The sequence below is a fragment of the Chelmon rostratus genome, chromosome 18 (genome assembly GCF_017976325.1).
Source record: "Chelmon rostratus isolate fCheRos1 chromosome 18, fCheRos1.pri, whole genome shotgun sequence".
Classification (NCBI taxonomy): Eukaryota; Metazoa; Chordata; class Actinopteri; order Chaetodontiformes; family Chaetodontidae; genus Chelmon; species Chelmon rostratus.
In genome coordinates, this window is record NC_055675.1 from 9,385,283 (window position 1) to 9,406,343 (window position 21,061).

The window sequence follows — 21,061 nt, forward strand, 5'->3', positions numbered from 1 at the left end:
AGATCTCAGCCAGAATGTGTGATGTGATGAACAACATTAGGTCCTGCAGAGCAGAACGTTCAAACTTTTTATAGTCTCACATTCCTGTTCCTTCCCTCATCTGACAGATTTAAGCCTGTTTCACATCTGCTCTCCTTCGCCTCGCTCTGATGGAGAAATAATGAAGGCATTACTCCTGCGGAGCCCTTCAAACTGAGCCGCACGCAAAAAAGAGCACCAGAGCTGGATAGTACATTCACTCAACGACTTCTGCTTTACTTTTCTGAAAACCTACGATGAGCATAGAAATCAATGCAGAATTTAAACCAGCCAATGGTATACAAACTGAGTGAAAGTTGCTCTGCTGCAGCCATCTGGAACATTAAAATGCAGCATCAATAATGCTAATCCACACAGGAGAGTGTGGTAAGTAAGATTTTGGATGCAGGACATACTTGTAACAGACTATTTTTAAATTGATGAATAACAAGTAGAAGATCTTAATATTTTCACCACTGAACAGCACCAAAAAGTCCTCACGTCGATCTTCAGCGCAGTTTTTCTGTGTGCCAACCTCGATCAACACTTACAACCTGCAGCTGCTTCCACTGCTGTGTTTGCTGCCTTTCTTTTGATTTCCAGCGTTGTGAGAAATGGCCGCCTCCTTAATGATTGCTCAACGCTGAAGAAAATTAATGAATGAAAATGAAAGGCTAGTTCGTCTCGGAGTCCAAACATGCTCTCAGATGGCGGACATTTCTCTGCTGTCATCTCTGTTACAGCTACAAAGAGTATTGATCAGATGCTGCATCATTAGTTTGTGCACTGTAAAAAACAATGTTGACAAAACTCATTTCAGAGTAAAATTTTTGAGTTTTGAGCTTTTTTATAAAAGTGTTACCAACCTGTAATCTTTTCCTGAATTAATTTCTTCTCAAGATTTTTGGGTGCTTGAAAATTAAATGGTTGCAGCTGAAAATTATTATTAGTTGGATTTCTCAACAATTTTAGAAACACAGAATTTTTTTATTCTAGAACTCAAAGTTTTTCTAAAGAAGAAAAGTGAATTATTACCGCATAAGATTACAGGTTGGCCAAACTTTACTACTTTATTTCAAAACCAAAAAAAAGGAAAGAAATCTAGTTAATGTGAAAAACGTTAAGAATTTAATATTTTCAAATGCGACCATGTAAACCCAAAAATTTTTCATTTTTCTTTTTTGAAAGTTGATTTTTTTGTTTCTACAACTCAAAGATTCAAGTTCAAAGTTCAACAGCATATTACAGGCTGGCAAAACTTTTTGTAATTTGTTTCAAAACTTAAAAATTTGACTTTGACTTGAAACTCAAAAATTTGGTGGAGTTTTCTCAACCTTTTTTAGTACGATGTCAGAATCATCCATTAGAATAAGAAATATATTCAAACCAACATGAGAGACCAAGAAATACAAAGTGCATAGCCAATACCTGCGCTAAATGGTGTTTCTCTTCTTTCCTGTGAACAGGCCTCACAGCCTGAATAATAATGAACCAGAAATAAAACAAGAGAAAACAAAACGTTAACAAAGCACGAGTGAGCATGCCACGAGGAGCAGATAAGTTCTGAACAGTCACACTGACCCTGGATCGATGAAGTGCTTCTTGCACTGCATCTAAAAACCAATCCTACTTACAGTAAGTAACAAGCCTGATATCGCTCCCTCTCTAAAACATCACTCCAGAGCAAAAATATACCGTCCACTCATGTGGCTGATGATAATGTACTGGTGCTTAACAGTTTTATGTCAGAGTGCATGTCTATCCAAACCTATTAGTGGAGCAGCATACAGACATGAGGTGAAGACAGTTCAGATCCCTCACCTGGAGCGCTCCAATGACCGTAGGAGTGGATGGCCGGTCTCTCTGCGACTATAAAAAGATTTTCAGCGAGGCTACACTTGTTTGGCTGAGATAGTAGCAGGAGGGGAGTCGCAGCTGTGAGCCCTGACTCTGCATGCTCCGCCAAGGAGGTCAGGCAGCAGCCGCAGAGCCCATTAGCACATTACACGGCCCTCTCAGCCAGGAAACGAGAAAAAGCCATTGAACATCCCATTCCGCCCCGCCATACAGATTAGAGTGGTCCTAATGCAGCCACAGTAAGGTATGCTGCTCATGAGAGGGAGAGGAGAAAGCGACAGAGAGCGAGGGGGAGAGGGAGGCAAAGAGAATATAAGAAAGAGAAATGAGGAAGCAAATGAGGTGTGCACTGCTGATGATCATTCTCTTTGATGGTGTATCGGTGTAGCATCCAATAGAGCGCGCGCTCATTAGAGGCAGAGAACAGAGCAGCTTCCCTCCACATGCCTGGTGAAAGCAGGCCAAAAGTTAAGAAAGCAAAACCAAAGCACATCACCTGCTTTATCAGCACAATAACGCAATTCTAGTGGTGCCGATCTTTTATTTATGGTCCTCCTGGTAGCAAGTCTGCGCAACACAAAGCATGTTCCGCATTCCCACGGGAAGACCGTGTGGAGCGCGTCCTGCGTGTGCTCGAGTTGACTGGTGGGCACATACGCTCTCCTTTGGATACTTTTTGTCTGTGGGTTTCTGGGCCACTGCAAGCGCGCCGAGCATGTGTCAATGCATTTGTTGTGTATGATGAATCGTCCAACTCCCCTGGTTGTAGGAGTGTGGAGTGAGGATGAAAAAAAAAAAACCTGCTAAAGGGGAGCCTTCGAAATGACTCTAAAGTGCTTTTTTCACTTGTTGTGTAGCACATATCACTGCGACCACTTATTCTCCTCTTCCTCTTTCATTCTCAGGGTTTAGTCCGTCCTTTGATCTGTTTTCCTTTCACACGCTGTGATGAACATTTGTGAGAATACATAAAAGGGTGGCTGCGTACTTTTATCTCCAAGGCAGTCTAATATCAGCCAGAGGCTTGGTATTATCATGCCAGCGATAATGCAAACTGCCTCAGAGGCAAATGAAACCAATCTATTTAATAAAGTTTTTCAGAGTTTCAGAGCGTGTGCCGCCTTTATAATTTGCTTGAAATCATTAAACAAATATCACACTTGTTCGTCTTGCCTCTCATATCAGACGGTGCTGACGGAGGCGGTGGTTGGGGCAGACTTAAACGGTAATGAAAGCACGCAGACGTCTCTCTCGCGTTTGTTTTTGAAAAGCATTAGAAGAGGAGGAGAGTGAAAAATCTGAAAGCGGCAGAAAGGAGGGGTCTGGGTGCACAGCGATTCATTAAAGCTGATTTGTAAGCTTGGTCGAATTTCTTCCTATCTGGGCTTGCAGACATGAAATGCCCTCGGGTGTATTACAGACACAGTGGGGGCATGCGATGTATTGGATTGCCTGTCCAATGGACCCACAGATGGACAAGCAGATAGAAGGGGAGCACCAACAATCTATAATCACTTTTAATATACCCCTGCCTGTCCATGATATGAAAGCCTGGAGTATATGGAGAGAATCTATGAAACTGGCCATTCTTGGGAGATGTGCCGACGACCGTCAGAGGGGGCTGTATTCCTTGACCTTTCGCCCTGCCGCTCATAAAGAATTCTTTCTGTGATATGCTGGACTTCACCGTTTAATAACCCAGGACAACATATTTGACCACCGTGTCACGCCATTAAATCCATCGAGGGACGCTGCCACTGTCTATATGCTAATATTCCATTAAACTAATCAGTGCTGTATTATATGCAAGCGGACTGTTGGTTTGAAAATACCTCCTGTCACAATATGTTGCTATGGTGACTAGCTTGTCTCACCTAATTTGTGGCCAGTATAAATATTTTTTTAATATGTTAAATGTAATTCTTGTCCTATGACAATCAGCTAATTGATTAATTAGCTAATTAATATCTCTCATCATTTAGATTTAATTAAGCCTATTAGTGGTCACTGCACAGTGCAGGAAAATACCTTTGCACTGCAAGTAGCTTGAGAGTTTGTTTGCAAATGTACAATTCTGCGCAAACAATTAAAACAACAGGCCACATCTCTTAAAAAATGATTACAGAATGCATAAGATTCAGATTTAAATGTGCAAAAAATGGGTTGTTTCTTGGGTGGGTTTGCGTGTGTGCATGCTAAACCAAAACATGCAGCACCAGCCTCACCTTCACATCTCCAGTGCATCAAATCTAGCACACAACAGAAGTTGACATTTTCTCTCCTAAATTTATCTCTCTGCACAGAGACTCCCGCCTCTTGTTCCAGACGCAGAACACTGAAGGCTCATTCGGTTCTGCAGAAGTCTGTCAGTTCCCATAACATGCCCCCTATGACTTAACTGAAATGCCAAAGGTGCCGCAGAAACGCCGCCTTTGTTTTAATCACAGACTTGTCAGATGGAAATGAAAGCGAAACTTTAAGGCTCTCTCAGTTATCGTACGTGCAGCTGGACCTTACTGGGACTTTAAAGGAAAATTTTTGCCTTGGAGAGCAAAAATATGTTGGCAGCTTTAGCGTACGAGGCTCATGCAAATGAATCTGCTGTGAAAGATGCTTCCCTGAGTCGCACTCAAATTAAACAGAACATATGTTTAATAGGAAAATACATGTGCAAACATAAGATGACACCCAGCATCAAATTTGAATCTTTGGACAACTGTAAAGCACCTGCAGTGAAATAGAGGTTTTATTCCTGTAACAATCTTTTGATTTATTGCTAGAATTACATCATGAAATGTCCCCGATTGCTCTGCATTCAGCTGAACACTCGTGTCATGCTAGCAAGTCTGTAATGTCTAATATTTAATCAGTGTTGGAATATTCTGAATCGACAGGAACACAAAACATGAGAACAGCTCGTCGGTTGATTCATTGATTCCACTGTTCATTTACTTGCGTTGCATCATAAAAATGCGTACGCACGACGTGCATCGAGCAGCAGAGATGATTGTGAAGAACACGGCAGAGACAAAGAGGACATGTGACACCGCTGTCAGGTGAATGACTGTGAATAGCTTGCATCAGTCACAGTTCCTCTGAGAAATGTCTGTTTGTAATGAAAAAGCGTCTCTTGGAAAAAAAAAAAGAAAAAAGGCAGGCTCTGTAAAGACACAAAGACCCAGACGGGAGAGATAGACAAGAAAACAAAACATGTCAAACCCTGATGCCAAGAATGCCGCCTCTCATAACATCCTATTCTAACCGGATTCTAACAGACGCTGTCAATCTCTATCTGTCACTCAGAGCAGCCTGCATTTATGTGCCCTTTGCTGGCTGTTATTTATCATTGTTTTGGGGAGGGAGCGTGAGAAAGCGCAGCGTTCGAGGCGGAGGCACGGTGTGCTTATGCCCTCGTGTATTTCTGTAGCCTACATAAACACCGGTGAAATACAGCGTGACAGGACAACAAGCCGATTTAAACAGCCAATTTGGTCAACAATGTTGCGCTGCTTTAAAAATAGCCTTACATGTGAAGCCATTTAAATGGCTTGGCTTGTTTCTGAGCTTGTTCATTTAGCCCGTTCAGCTTTTCACAGCATAATGGAGCGAAAATTGCCTCTGCCTGCTCAGGGACGAGGATTTTGGAAGGCAGGAGCAGAGCGAGACGGTGTTGACATAAGCAAACCCACATCATACTATTTTTGGCCAGATTTCTCAATATCCATATTGCTATTGTATTGTATGTGTATGTATACCTGCTGTACATATACCTGCTGTCCTCTGTGAGTGACACAAACCAGTGCTATTTCAATACCTTCATGCTGAATACAGACTTTTGATTAGTGAAAATGTTGTCACTGAATTACAACAAAAAAAAAAATCACACAAAACTACAAAGCCATGTTATTGATTAAGAGTTGTTAATGTTATTAATTTATGTTATTGACCATTTCTCCACAGGGATCATTCCCCTTACCTTCCCTCCCATCTTTGTTGAGTGTTGCACATGTACAAACAGAGTGCATACCATCATATCGTCCTAGTTCATGGTCCCCAGATGACGTGTCTCAGTTACCCATGACTCCCACCACTCATAATGTGTCTAATTATCCTGTAAGTCGCTTTGAATCGCTAACGTGATGTCACGTACACTACGACAGTCTACCTGAGGCCACCCTGAGGTCAAAACGTCTGCTGTGCACGCTTGATGATGTACCGTGCTGACTTGTTTAGCACCTTCATGTCCCCAGGATGATAAACCACACTAATTTAAATGACCCCAAGCTTTTCTCTAGCGTCGCACACAGGAGAAATTTGACTCGTCATCCTCAGTACGCTCAGAAAACCATCAATATTCTGTTTGTAACAAAACATAACACGGTGGAGATTTGGATTTCTTGTATGTATGCACATCCTGCTCTCTTGCGCAGTAAATTAGCCAGTGAGTCACTCCCTGTATGTGTTGTCAGGCATAATGTTGGAGCACTCAGCATCATTTCAGTGATTATCTACGACAAACCTGGAGCAGGGTGGTGCAGGAATACTTAAAACCTCTGACTAACAAAAAAACAAAAAACAAAACAAAGACCAACTAGGATGAATAAGTCTCCCCTGTGACAGGACTAATGGTTTGGCAGCTGTATTAATCAATCCTCATCTGTAAGAAATGGCAGATTTACAACACTCACAAAGAGCTGCGCTTTGTCTCTGTCTGTCTGCTGAACCAAAGATGATATGGAAGAAATTGCAATTGATTTGGTTTTGTGCACAGCACACAGGCTTCCTTATTATTTTTCTATTTAATTAATTACGTTGACCTACCAAGAGGCAATGTGAAAAGAACTAAAGCAAGCAGGTATGTAAACATGTTGTAAGAGAGCAGCTATTTGTCTGTCTGGATGCTTTTATGTGCCATTTCTCGTATAGTGGAGTTTTGTAAATGACAAATTAAAAAAAAAAATGGAATAACCTAAGAAATAATAACTCATTAGCTCAAAGTGCTCACACTACTTTACTCCAAATACATGTTAATCAAATTAGGTTCTTTTTTGAGTACACTTCACCACAGAAATTCTCTATGGAAACAGTCCAGCATGATGTGAGAACTCAAGCAAATGTTTGCTCAGCGTCCTCGCTGCTATTCCATATTACCCAGGACCTTATTACAAGCTGCTGTATAGAAAAACTAATTCACTTACAAGGCAGCCACTTGAATCTCCAACCTCCCCACCCGCCCGCTCTGTCTCCGAAAATATATAATACACCCCAGCGTTATGCATGGGGCAACACAAAGTCTGACATTTTAATTGAATTTACAGAGAAAAGGCCTTGACAGCCAGATTCTCTGAGCATGGTATAGTAACTCCAAGTTAAGTTTTATTTCCAATACCCTCCTCCGACTGAGTCATTCAGTCATAATCTGAGGAGCTGGAGGGTGTCATCACTTTCTGCAAAGTGAGAGGGAATTTATTGCTCCACGCATATCCCCCCTTTTAGTTGTCAGTATCTTTTGTGAAGAGATTAGGCTGTATGAGACATGCTAAATGAGGCTTTAATTGGGGCATTAACAAGAAGCATATGTCCACAAACCTATCCGCTCCTATCAACCCCGTATTTGGTTTCACTCAGCAGCGAGTACGTGCTGTTATAATTGTGCCCATTCCGTGGACCACAAAATCACAGTGCAGTGAAGGGACGTAAATGTGCCACTATATCAATAAATAGGTCCACATATTTGAGTGAAAATTAGGCTGATAATTTTGCAGTACTTTACAAATTCGTTTCCACCAGAGCAATTCATTATTAACAAGCCATTTTTTATTAAGGAAAACAGAGAGGGAAAATTAATTACTGTAATATGTTATGATCTGCTTTATGTCAGCACAACATCACTGTAATCATAGCAGTTTGTACTCACATGAGTTAATAATTGCAGACATGCCTTTAAAATTAAACTATAATGGAAATATATGTGGGACTGTTTGTGCCAAATACATGTTTATAAAGACGTATGTTTCTACATGTGGACTTATAGATCTGACTTGGCCTGTGGTGGCTGAAATAAATGGATAGTTTATAGCGCAAAGTAAAGCTCACGTACGTTTTGTATTAATGTCAAAATGAGCTGAGTGCCAGAGCCAGTCTGAGCTCGAGACCAGTGAAGCGTGGTCCTGATTCTGCGCCTTGTTTTGTAGTAATTCTGGTCTCTCCAGGTGTGTGTGTGTGTGTGTGTGTGCGTGCGTGTGTGCTTGTGTGTGTGCGTGTGCGTTTCTGAACTCAGTCTTGGCTGCTGATTAGATTCCTTTGCCTCCTTTAGCACTCAGCTGTGAATATTCCTCCTGCAGCCCCTCATTGCGCATTCTGACTCATCTAGAGGTTTCTTCAGATGTCTGCCCACAATGAAGGTGACTCCATCAACCACCTCTCTGCACAAATAAGGCTGGTTTACACTGGTTGTCAGAGAGCTCTCATTCTTCTCTGACAATGCGAAAAATATGCAGGCGTGTTTCAGTCCCCTTCAATCTGACATTTGTGTTGATCTCAGCTAAATAATTAAGTCTTGTTACTGTTCATCTCAATATCATGAACAATTCAGAGTCATCGCTCCCTAGAATATACTCTAATGTCATTTTATGCCTTCCTGTTTTTGTTTCTTACTGCAAGAGGAGTCTTTACACTATAGTTTTCAGCAATCAAATGCTGACAGCCCAAGAATGCCTGTGTGAAAGACAGGGGAGAGAACAATGGGGAAAGACATGCAAATGAGTCAGTGGTTGTGCAGAGTGCCGCGAAGTAAATAAACGAATTCAAGGACAAATAGTAATGCTGGTTAACCTACAGGGTGTCTGCGCTGCAAAGGGCGTTAAGATCTGGAAAATCAAAACGTGAGCTCGGAAGCGCAAGAAAGAAGCAGAGAAGTTACGACCCCTGTGAGGAGGAAACCGGCAGATCACACAGCTCTGAGCGCTAATTAGGACCAATGGCGACATACAGTCTCAGCGTCATCTGCACATGAGAGGAAATTTATGCCAACAATGTAAATGCAATTTCCTTGAATTTAGATGAGCATTGAGGGAAAGTGAATTCAACAACCCAGGTCAAACTGTAGTGGACTTTAGTGTATTAGAAATATAATTTAAGTATAGAAAAGCCATTGCAAGCACACTTTTACTTTGTGTGCTTAGTTTAAAGTATGTTTGACACACATTTTTAAAAAGTGCGCTTCTAGCTAGATGTCATTAGATTCTACTTAAATCTATTAAAAATGAATATACCAATTCTGTAATACTTAAAGTGGTACTTTATTGTAAGTGCATTATAAAGTGTACAAAATTACAAATACTTTCAATAGTAGAAAAGTGTACTCATTTTCAAGTCCTTTATGAAACACTGTTAGAGTGCTGAATTTAAAGTGTACTTTAATTTCACCTCATCTTAAGTATATTTAAATATACAGTATATTTCCAACACACTGGTGAAATAATGCAGTTGTACTGTATTTAAGTGTATTTTGAATGCTCATGAATCATGACCTTCACTGGTATACTCAAGTATTACTCAAGTGGTACTCAAGGACTGCTCGAGTTCACTTCAGTGAACTTGAAGGCGACAGAAATATCACAATATCTAATATTTTTTTTCACCTGTGAGTATGAAGAGACCAACATACCTTTAGTCGGTAATTAATATCTTTTTTTAGGCACTGAAAAAAGTTGCTGACACTTAATTTCAAGTTGATCGAGTAAACTATCGTGACTGTTGGTATGAAAAATGCTTAGTTCACTTCACAAACTGCAGTTTCAGGGGAGTAGTGGTTCAGTCTATTTCAGGTAGTTTCAGACTATTTTAGAGCCTAATCTGCCTGAAAATGCTCAAAAAGCAGCAGCTCATCAGTTACTAATCATTACAGCACGTGTAGGAATGGTGAAAGATCATTCAGTCTGATGTTATTTGTCTGGAGTTGGATCTTTAAAAGAAAGGTTTAATAACAGTTTCAGAGGCAGAGAGCGCTCCAAATTGAATAATACTCGCTAAACTCCAGAAGATTAATGAGCATTACTGTGATTTTGACAAACAGATATCCAGACTACTCAGACTACTGTCCCTCATGACTCCTAGTTTGGAAACGATGCCCCAATTTCTGCCAGAGCCGCAGTTTTCCTACCTGAAAATACCTCTGTATGTCAGTCCTGATCAAACAAAAGAAGAGAAAAGAAAAGAAAAAAACAAAGTCAGCAAGGTTTTTTCTGTGCAAGTGTGCGCTAAATACTGGAATACAAATATACTATCACAGTTGGAGCCACTTCCAAAGAACAGATATCATCAACCCAGAGAAATAATATCTGAAAGTTTGAACTGATGATTAAAAATTTCCACAGGGAGCTGCATGAAATATCAATTGTGCCCTTTGACTGACATTTGGACACGGTGCTCTACTGATTACCCAGGGTAGCCAGGACTGTATTCTCCACTAATAGGGCAAAACTGACATGCTGTTCATTAGTGAGGCTGGGTAATCAAAGGTACACAAGTCCTCATTAAACAGTTGCCAATCATGTATCCTGGATCAAGTCAGAGACAGCCACAGAGGGCTTGGCTGAGCTCTAAGGGACGGTGAAATTAGGTCTGGTAGTCCGACAGGCCCATATTTCATGATACCGTCCCAGCTGAAGGATGCAAATGTAGCTGAGTTTGAGCTGATTTCTGCTTCCATTATTGATTGTTAACCCACAAAGCAGCAGGTTTTCCTTCCCTTGAAAGAAATTGATAGTTAATCTATCACTTATCTCCTCTAGATGACAGGGAAATAAAAAATGGCAGACTTTTAAAAATAATAAGACACATTCTACGCAGCTGCACAACTGTTTCAGCAATGTATTCCCATTCAGTCTAATCCACACCGGAGCATTTGTTGGTGATATTGTTTTTCAAACATCAGCGGCTCCGTTTGTTGTCCGGCGCTCACCGGTGGCCAGGTTGTGTGATTGCAAAGCAGTCTTCAGGGGTTAGCCGCGGTCGCACAAGCAGTGTGACTGGTTGGTGGCTGAAACGGTCGTGGGCGCAGGCAGGTGGTGGAATCAAAGAACCAGAGAGAGATGCTTGATAGGACACCCAAAGGCTGGCAGTGATGCAGCAGCGATGGAGAGGGTCCTGAGCCAAGAGGAGGAGGGGCTGAGAGCAGAGCCGCCGTGGCGTGTTGTACTCTGTCTGGCACATGGCTTAATATTAATGCAAATGCAGGCAAAATACCATTCAGATTGATTTGTACAGTGTGTTGGCCTTTTCAGCACTCTGGAAGAGACTATGGGCTTAATGCTCAGCGAATTGCATTCACAGACATTCAGACCCACATCAGGGGAAACCTTGAACCGCGCCGGGAGCTTCATAAGTTCACCTTCAGGCCAACCCTGCCCTAATTTTCCTCTTTTCCTATTAAAGGAATGTTCCGCCATGCAGACACTTTATTGTATGTTCACAAGCAGCATAGAAGCTGTAATTTTAAATGACTTACCCTCATCAGTCAAAACACCCGTCAAAGCGAGTTACACACTGGAAATGTTTATTTATAATATGACTGAGCAAATCAAAGAAATTACTTATCTTGAAAAGTATTCATTAAAACAAATGGCAGTGAAAAACGATCAGCTGAACCGACTGATTCATGCTGCCTTTGCTCTGACAGGTGACTTAGTGGGAGAGGATTAATCTGAGTGTAAGCGGGTCTGCATGCCTGGATTAACTCCCCGCTTTTTATGTCTGCTCCCACTTTTATGCACCAGACTTACTTATGTGCTCTATGTGCGGCTATATGGAGGGAGATATTTCCTCCACATGGGACAATTTTAGAGGTGAAATTAATGCACAATATGAAAACTGTGTCATGATTAGCAATTAAAAACTCAACTCTTTAATGCACAAGTGAGTCTTTGTGCTTCTTTTATGAGACTGAACGGTGAGGGTTTTTCTTTTTTTTTGCCATATTATAGAGAAAGAACAAATGGATCTCTGGTGGAAAATGAAACATCGCTGCATGATTTTTAAAGGCAAAAATGTCAATCTCATCAAGGGAACGAGAGACTATTAAAATGAAAGGCTTGATAGATTTCAAGTGAGGCTTATTAGCAAAAGGCCAGTTACCATAAACAGAAGGGTGCTTACAAGCGTAAAAACAATTAATGTTTGACACGAGGGGTGGGCAGGAAAGAAGGCGTTATTGTAGCCAAGCCTCTGAATCATGGCTGTGAATGTACATTAAAGACATACAGTAGCTGGAGTGGAGAGATATGTCTCGACAGCGCCTGTTTTGACAGTCTCAGTGCTTCCCCCAGTAATCTCCTCTGACTGCTCTCTTCATATTCAAACGAGAACAAAATTCATGAAAGACCTTCAAAGCCCTTTTTCGGCGGTGTGTGTTCAGCGCCGCGGATGGGTCCACTCCTCGCTTGATTATTTTCAGACCCCTTTTTGTTCTCTATTCCGTTTGGCGCAGGGAACACAAAGCTTTGTTTGAAAAACAACTGTGATCTGCTCTCGCTCTGGTTGTGAAGTCCCGTGAATGTGTAAACAAAGTTAGAGCAACCTCTAAAAATGAATGGGATTTCATTTAAGTCGCTGAGGCAAGTGCCTCGCCTGTGAACGGACTTGAAGTCAAAGGATGATACAACAATTAAGAACCTTTGAGTTTTCCTTGTGTGCTGAGTTCAGAGGGATGGCGGTGGCGTGTTGATAGCATGCAGCTATCAGAAGCTGCAGCACTGGGGGGTTGCGCTCTATGCTATAGGTTAGTGTACGTGACTGACAGTGGTGGAGGAAATATTCACATTCTCCACTTAATACCACTCTGAAAATACTCCACCACAAGTAAAAGTCTGTTCAAAACCTTAATTAAGTAGAAGTACGTAAATATTATAAACAAGATGTACTTAAAGTTTTGAAGGCAAAAGGTCTCATTGTGCAGTAAAATGCTGCCTGTCAGTGTTTTACTATTATATCTGATGTTTTAGATTAATATTACTGCTGCGTTCATGTGTTAGTTGCCTGTTTTCAGCCTTGTGATGGTGCGTTTTACAGCTAGTCTGAAAGGGGTTTTAAATGGCTTATTTAGCTTATCTTACTGCAGAATTACCTCAGCGAATAAAGGAACTCTTAATCCTTCAGTTTACATTCACATTTAAAATCGACACATTTGGAGGTACATGGTTTTCACTGGACAGGAGGGGTATGAAAACGTGAAAAGTAAGTAGTAACTGAAGATGTCAGACAAACGTAGTGGAGCAGAAAATACAGTATTTTCCTCTGAGGTGCAGTGGAGCAGAAGGATAACGTTGCATAAAATTGCATCAAATTTGCTCTTACGTACCTCTTCCTCTAAAGCTAGCAGAGCTAACAGAGCAACAGCCCTACAACAGTTTTCAGCACAAGCACATTATGCTAAGAACCATAATCAATGTTTAGGTTGGAGAACAGATGGCGGGCCTCACCAGTATTGCCAGCAGCACATTTCTCCAGTTGTCACAATAGAGGAAATTAACTAAATTATGACATCTATGATTAAATGAGATTTATGTAGTCTGTGTTAACACAAATGTTTCACACCGAGGAAATGAGGAAAACACACACCGCACACGTTAAACACTTCATACATACATTATAAACCCTGCATAATCTATGATGATATAAACCAATGATTACAAACCAACCTCTGGCTCTGAGAACTTTATTCCCACATTATTGCTCATTTGCATTCCCTCCCGCTCCTCCCTGTGAGTGTCTGCTGAGAGGTAAGAGTGACTGCAGATGTTGTAACTCTGAGCACGACGCTGTGGATGAGCCCTCCGCCCTCTAAACTCTTTCGGGAGAAGGTCTCTAAAGGTGACAGACGAAGCCATGAGGGAAAAGCAGGAGGAGAGGCGGGAGGGGAGGGCAAGGATTTTTTAAAGAAAAGGGAGCTCGGGTACTGAAGAATTCTCTCCGTGTGTCTGCCATTATCCTAGCACGCCTGTCTCCGGCCTCGAGGCGGACCTGTGAGCCGCTGAGCCCAGGGATATTAATTTGCAGCCCTAATGTTCTGTGGCAAAGGAATTGGAGTCATCTCAACACAAACAAATTGGATCTCGCAGCCCATCTGTAATGCGAGGCATGCCCGCAGGTGCGGCGGCGAGCCGAGTGACCCTCTCCAACCAAGTGGAGGAGGACGCGGCCAAGCTGTCTGTTCAGCGGTCAAGTTGCGTTAAAAAGGAGCGCAGGAAGGGAGAAAAGCTGCGCGTGATGTCTGTGATTGACGGGGCTCTGACGAGGTCCTGAGTGCAGCCGGCCGCAGGATCTGGATGGGTCTGTCAGACGTGATTGCGGCGGTACAGAGTGAGGGAGGGGAAGGAAAAGACAGTGTATGAAAACAGAGCGAGAAGGAGAAATAACAGGAAACACTGCAGGGGGAGGACAGACAGTGGTTTGGGGAAAATGTTGAAATGGAGGTGTGACCAGTGTTTCAGAACACTCAGGCTATTACACAGCCTGTCACAGACGCCTCCCTTTGTGCTTGCCCTCTTTTCCGCCCCTCCCCTGGTCATCCTCAGCAAACATCAGCCCAGCTACAACACTATTTTTGATCCTCTCACTTTCTGGCTATTTGTTGACCCCCCCCTCCTGTGTTGCTCCCATGTTCAAATGCCAAACGCACAATATATTGTAGATGAAAGGAAGGAAGTGTCAATACTACAGATCCCTCGCTGGAAACGCAGGAGCTTTTTCTTGAGAGATCAAACTGACAAGACCGTGGTCCGGACTCCACTTGCGTGCTGCTGAAGAAGATTTAGATCCCAGATAATGATATGGGATTTCAGACCTGGTGCCTGGCTACCTTTGAAGTTCATTCCCTTAAATGAGCTACTTAAACTATGCATTAACCCCATGGAGGCTGTCTTGAACTTTAAATAATGACCTTCATTTAACAGCAGGAGCATAAACCACACCTGTTTAACAGTTATAGCCTATAAATCAGAACGTATTTGGATTCCTTCATATATATTAACACTCAACGTTGGCTCGATGTGATTCGTCGACTGTAAATCAGAACACTGCAGCGATGCCCGGCCCAGCTTTTTATAATCACAAAGTGCTTCTAAATATAAAAACACCAGTAAGGTTGCACCAGTTACAATGACGCTACATTTACGGAGCACAGTCCTTCAGCACGACAGTAGGAGACTTTCAGTTTTCATTTCCACACAGCGTTAATAGAATTCCCTATCTGTCTAAATTCTTCTGGAGATATCGGTGGAATTTTATTCCCTTCACTCGCACTCTTGAGCAGTGCTGCTTTGCCTTATTTGAACTCCAAAACCTGGTATAGATATGTGCACACAGAGCGTGGCTTCAGCAGAATAATAAGCAGTCCTTTTCTTCACATCCTATAGTGTGTGTTAATGTGTGCCCAAGCTCAGCAACAGGAACACAACTAGCCATGCACAGAGATTATGCATGTGCGAGTGCGTGTGTGCATGAAATCTGCAGCACGGAGGCTCAAACACAATAATCTTACGATATCTGTTTGAAAGGGGTAGGAGGAGATTTATAGTGAATGATCAGGCATCGGTGCCACCTACAGGGAGGTTGCATGGCTCCAGAGTCCAGAGTCTTGCACGCTGTGTGGTGTTGATTAGTCTTCATCGATCTTTCCAACAGAAAATGATCAAATAATAGCGAAGTCATGGTGCAACACAGATCGCTGTGTCGTTTTTTTCACTGTCCAGTCACTGACATGATTGATTGACTAGTTTTACTAGTTTGTAAAATTGGTTTACTAGCATGTGTATTGCTCTGAATGATTTTGAGTTGTGTTTGTCGATACTGGTGGTAGACATTTCATCATCATCATCGTCTTCATCATCATTCTGATATATTTGGTTTCATATCTTTTATCTCATTCATCAATGCACATTCATCACTCACTGTCAGTGTCAGCATCAATACCTGCACATTGTAAATTTCATTGTATATTATGTTTATTGCCTCATCGTTCTTTGTTTACGTTGTTTATTGTTGATTTTATGTTTTTGCAAAACTTCACTTATAATTCAGCTTTTTTGTCTTGTCGTCCATGTCGAGCTGTGCACCGATGTTTAAACCGGAGTCACATTCCTTGTATGTGCACACGTGCTTGGCCAATGCAGCCGATTCTGGTTCTGATATGAATTTTCTTCACAACAATAATGTATACAAGACTAAATGAGAAACAATCAAAGTTAATGCTTCTAAAATAAAACATTCTTAGTTAATATTTAATCAGAATTTTACTCTCACAACTCCGCTAATCTGCATCATGAGGTGTGTGTGTGTGTTGGTGTGGTCTGATTGACTCACTCTGAGGCGGCTCACTTCAGACCAGTGACAGCACACACACACAAACACAGAGCCCTGCTCTGACTGTGGAAGGGGGCTGCTGTGATCACGCAGGAGCCCATCGCTCCTCATAAGCGGCTGATTGAGAGCACGGTGGCGGGGTCCGCCACTCATTAGTGTGTGGCTCTCCGGCTCTATTTTAAAACGGAGGAAAACGACTAATTTGAGTCAGCCGGTGCTTTCCCTGACATTACTGTCGTCCACTTGAACTAATGAAATCAGCGGGCAGCCACAGGTCCTCTCAGAGTAATTGCAGTGGCTGTTAAAGAAAAGGCACTTTAGATGCTGCTATCTGCCCTCAGAGAAACTCATGACACATGACGGTCCACCCCTCCCGGCCATGATCCTCCTCGCTTCGCCAGCTATGTGGTGTTTGTTCGCGCTTCACTGGCACGCGCTTCATTAGCTGACAGGTGCCATCCAAACAGTGCCGCCCCCCGCTGAAGCCGTTCACTCATCAGTGTCTTGATTTTGTCCAGCTATTCCCCTCTTTGGATGCTGCTGCCTGGCGATGAAATGCAGGGGGAAACATCCGGTCTAAGAGAAGATTAACCTCGTTTATTGGAGGGAGTAGTCAGTGGAAGTGAACGCGTGCGTGCGGGGAGGGTGGACGCTGTTTTCTCCCTTTGCGCGCATTGCGAAGCGCATCGGACTGCTCTCCTCCTCCTCCTCTCTCCGTCCGCACCTCTCTCTCTCTCTCTCTCTCTCACTGAAGGTGTTTTAACTTTCCGAAGGCGACAACATCTCAGTGCATCTCAAGGTAAACGCTTTATGGGGAGGGGAGACCTTCGCGTTTATAGAGGAGAGAGATTACGAGAGTGTGACGGCGGTGTTTTTGTCGAGCGGCGAACTGTTCGCCCGAAATGATTGGCTCTTTCTTCACGTGAGAAAGTCTAAAGAAATGTCTTTTCCCCCCTCTGGCCGACACCTTCAGCATAACAGCCACAATGTTCAGGCGGAAACAAGCGAGTGTCCGCGTCTTCCAAACAGTATTTGGATTGCCAAAGGTAGGCGATGAATCCATCCATTAAAGCTAAAACAGCATCTTTCCTGCTTTTCCTTTTGTTTAGTGCACTTTGCTTTCCATAGCGCGCGCGTTTGAAAGCTGTGAAGCGTGTTCGGAATGGTTTAATGATGGGTCCGGATTGCCTTTACGCAAAAATGTGTTTTTACGTTTACGCACGCGTTCGTGTGTCGGTGTTTAATGGAAAGAAGTGAAGTGTCGCAATGCTATGGGGCTGTTGTCGCGGAGGATGTTGTTGGTGAAGAACTCCACGCGCAGTTCCCACCTGCGGCCGCCCGAGCATCCATCCCGTCCTCTCGCCTTTGTGTGTGTGTTGTGACTGAGATGTGCTGCTGGCATGAAGTCATCAAGTCACTCTGTGGGCTCTGCTGCGCCTCTGCCTTTTCTCTGTGTGCAGAATATTATTCACCCTGTAAACAAAGAAAGCCAAGAAAAAAAAAAAAAAAAAAAAACAGAGCAGGAAAAGGAGTGGTTCAGGGTCTGCATCCAGGCTACTTCATCAGAGTGTCTTTATTTCTGTGCATGCAGGAAGTCGTTGTAAGGTGATGGCAGGGATAATTGTTGCAGCTTTGGGCAAAATTAGGAGGCATGCAGCAAGGAGGTGAATTCCTCTCTTTCTAACACACACACACACACACACACACACACACACACACACTCAGACAGAGCAAGCTATCAATCCCCACCTCTTCCCTCTGATCTACCTCTGGTGCCTGCAACAATTGGGAAGGCACAAGTGATGTCAGGTCTGATCGCTGCTTGAACTGCAGTGCTAATAGATTGAAAAACCTTGGGCAGAAAGTGGCTGGTTTTCAACTCACAGCTTCAGCAGAGTCACTGTGCCGTCACTGTGGAACTCTATCTATCTATCTATCTATCTATCTATCTATCTATCTATCTATCTATCTATCTATCTATCTATCTAAATTATGGTGCCTTGCCATCCATCACCTACTGGAGACCATGATCAATAGGCAAGAGCCTGACTCTCACCAACAACAAACCACTGTAGCAACAGTGTACATGGCGGCTATTGACAGCAGCGTCCCGTTGAATTATTCAAACACATGTGGCTGAGATTTTCAATGGAGGATTTAATCAAGCAACGCCTTGAATCATCTGACGGAGGTGTGGACGACACTAAGCCAAGTGATAAGAGTGTCGCGGTGCGGCGGGGAAGACAAGGGTCCGGAGGAGGAGGGGGGGGGTCCTCTGTGGAAGGCTCCTTGCTGAGGGTTTAATGTTTTATCAGCTCCGCAGATAGACATGCAGACGGAGGGGACAGACTATCAGCGCTGGCTGCTGACACAGGAGTAGGATTCAGATTAACTTCAAGTGGATTATGACATTCTACACAGTCTCCTTTGATGATAATAGTTCATAAAAGGATCAGTCAACAGGGTTTTAAGCCCATTACTCTCTTCATCCTTTTCTGTTGCTTAATCTGTCAGCGGACTTTCATGTGCTGGTGCCAGGGGGTAAGGTTCACCCACAAATGTGGTTTTTGGACTAGTTTGCATTTTTCTGCAGCGAGCTCTCATGCATTATCCTGATCTGTACTCATCAATAACTACCTGGCGTTACCTTATTATGCATATGGCACGCCGGCGCCTGCCTCCAAAATGAAATTACAGGAAGCTGTCGAGCGCTGTTAGCAGCTCTCCACATGAGGTATCCAGGAAAAGCTGCGACACAGGCTGGATGAAATGGGAGGGTAAACATGGCCGACAGATAAGGCACATTGGTATTCAGCAGCATCTCGCCGCGGCGGCCTCCAGGCCCGGCTAATAATACCCGCTCTCGGCTTCAGGGTCAGAGGTCTGGGGTTGATTGGCAACGGGCTGACACAGGGAAATAGAGTGTGCTGACTGGAGTCTAATGGGGTTGAGGAACACAGACGTATCAGTGTGGCTGGCGTGTTAGCCGCCTCGCTCTTAGTCGCGCGCACCTGGACGCTTACAGGTTGTTCGCTAATCTATTAGCCCCTCGTCAGACACCCCGGGGCCCTCCCACACAGCAGCACTGCAGCCTGCGCTTGTGCCGTCTCTGTCATGCTGGATTGTTTTCCTCGCAACGGCGTCCGCTCTGCCTCATTCGCTTTCAGCTGTACCTCCCAGCTCCTCATGCCCCCGAGGCGCTTCTGTCTACCAACACGCTGAACGCGCTCAACCAGAGAATCGCATATAAGTGCGATCTCTCTTTCTTTCCCCTCCCCTCTGTCTCTCCTTTGCTTTTTCACAAACACATCCACCCACTCGCACACACAAACGGATATTTACTCACAGCACGTGCACGAAACATAAACGCCCACAAACACGCGTGCACACGCATGAACATGCAGGACGGTGGTTGTTTCTTCGCCGTTTCTTCATCCTCACTGATTCCGAGGTGTCCCACATTGCTCAGTTTGCACAGAAACGGCTTTTTCACACTTTAATTCCCATTAAGTGGGGGAAAAAGAGCTCGTCTCTGCACCAACAACACAGCAGCAACGTATCTGGAAGCATGACAACACCAAAAAGATTTCTCCGAGCATCCCTAAGTAATGACACGAAAAGTAATCCGCTGTCAGCTTGTAGCGTTTGTGCAGAGTCGGAGTGTTACAGTGGCAGTAACAGGGAAGTACTCAGACGAATACTTGTTATGGCTCTATGCATGACAGCCACTGTACCTGCTTTAATGTCAGCAGGGCTCAGTTCATTGGCATTGGTCTGTTTGGGAAACCATACTGAAGGCGTTTTTGGCCTTCTGCCACCGTGGAAAACTCTCTTTGGAGGAGCGACATCCTGTTTTCTGTCGTCAAGGCCGCGTCTCTCAGAGCTGCAAGATCTGACCGTTAAATCTAAAACTGGGGTTCAGAAACCAGCAGATGCAGCTTGTCCTCCTGCAAACTGTCTCATGTGGTTATGCTAATCACAGCTGCGTTTCAGTATTAATGCAGCAATGATTTATTGATGTTAAAATGCTATTTGGAGCTCCTCTAACTTAAGTGGCTATCCTTTGATTTGAAAAAAAAAGAAGCTTTCTGGCATTTTGGAAGCTCTGGGACACGAGGGTCTGTTACGTAAAAGCCGTCTTTGACGCCCAGTTGGAACCGATGAATAGATGCAGCTCATGTCCAAAAAAAAATCAGTTTAGATTATTCATCAGCGACGCCCAGGAGGTCGCAACTGATTATCGGCAACAAATCTCCCCTGGAGTTGGCACTGGTGCAGTATTTTAAGGACACTTCAGCAAGGCAGATGCCAGAGACCATCGTGCCCCAGAAAAGCAGCAGTGCAATGCAGCAGTAGCATCCAAAGTAGACTGCAACCTCAGCACCTGCTCATCTTTAGTTTTTTATGAGAATTTGTAAGTGCTCAAACTTCCAGTCTACTGACTCAAGAACTGCATGAGCGTGCGACCCCCCCCCACCCCCCGGCCCCCTCGAGCCACACGTAGACCATAGGGCGCGCTGGTGTGGAACAACAATGTCAGCACATTCAGACGCAGGAGGTCCAGCGGGGAGGAACCACAAAAACTTTGTTGGCTGTCCGGTGCTTTCTGAGCTTCAGGAAGCCTGGGAGCGTGGGGCTTGTATTTTATTCATGGGGCAGAAAACATGAAAAGTAAAGCAAACAAAAACCTACGTTGGGGGGAAAAATGAGAGAATCAAAGAACTGCAGCTTAAAAGGAGAAAGGGAATGTAAGACACATGTGGTGATAGCGCTGTAAATGAAGAGTAGAGGATGAAGAATGGCAGCAGACAGCAGGTTATGGGCC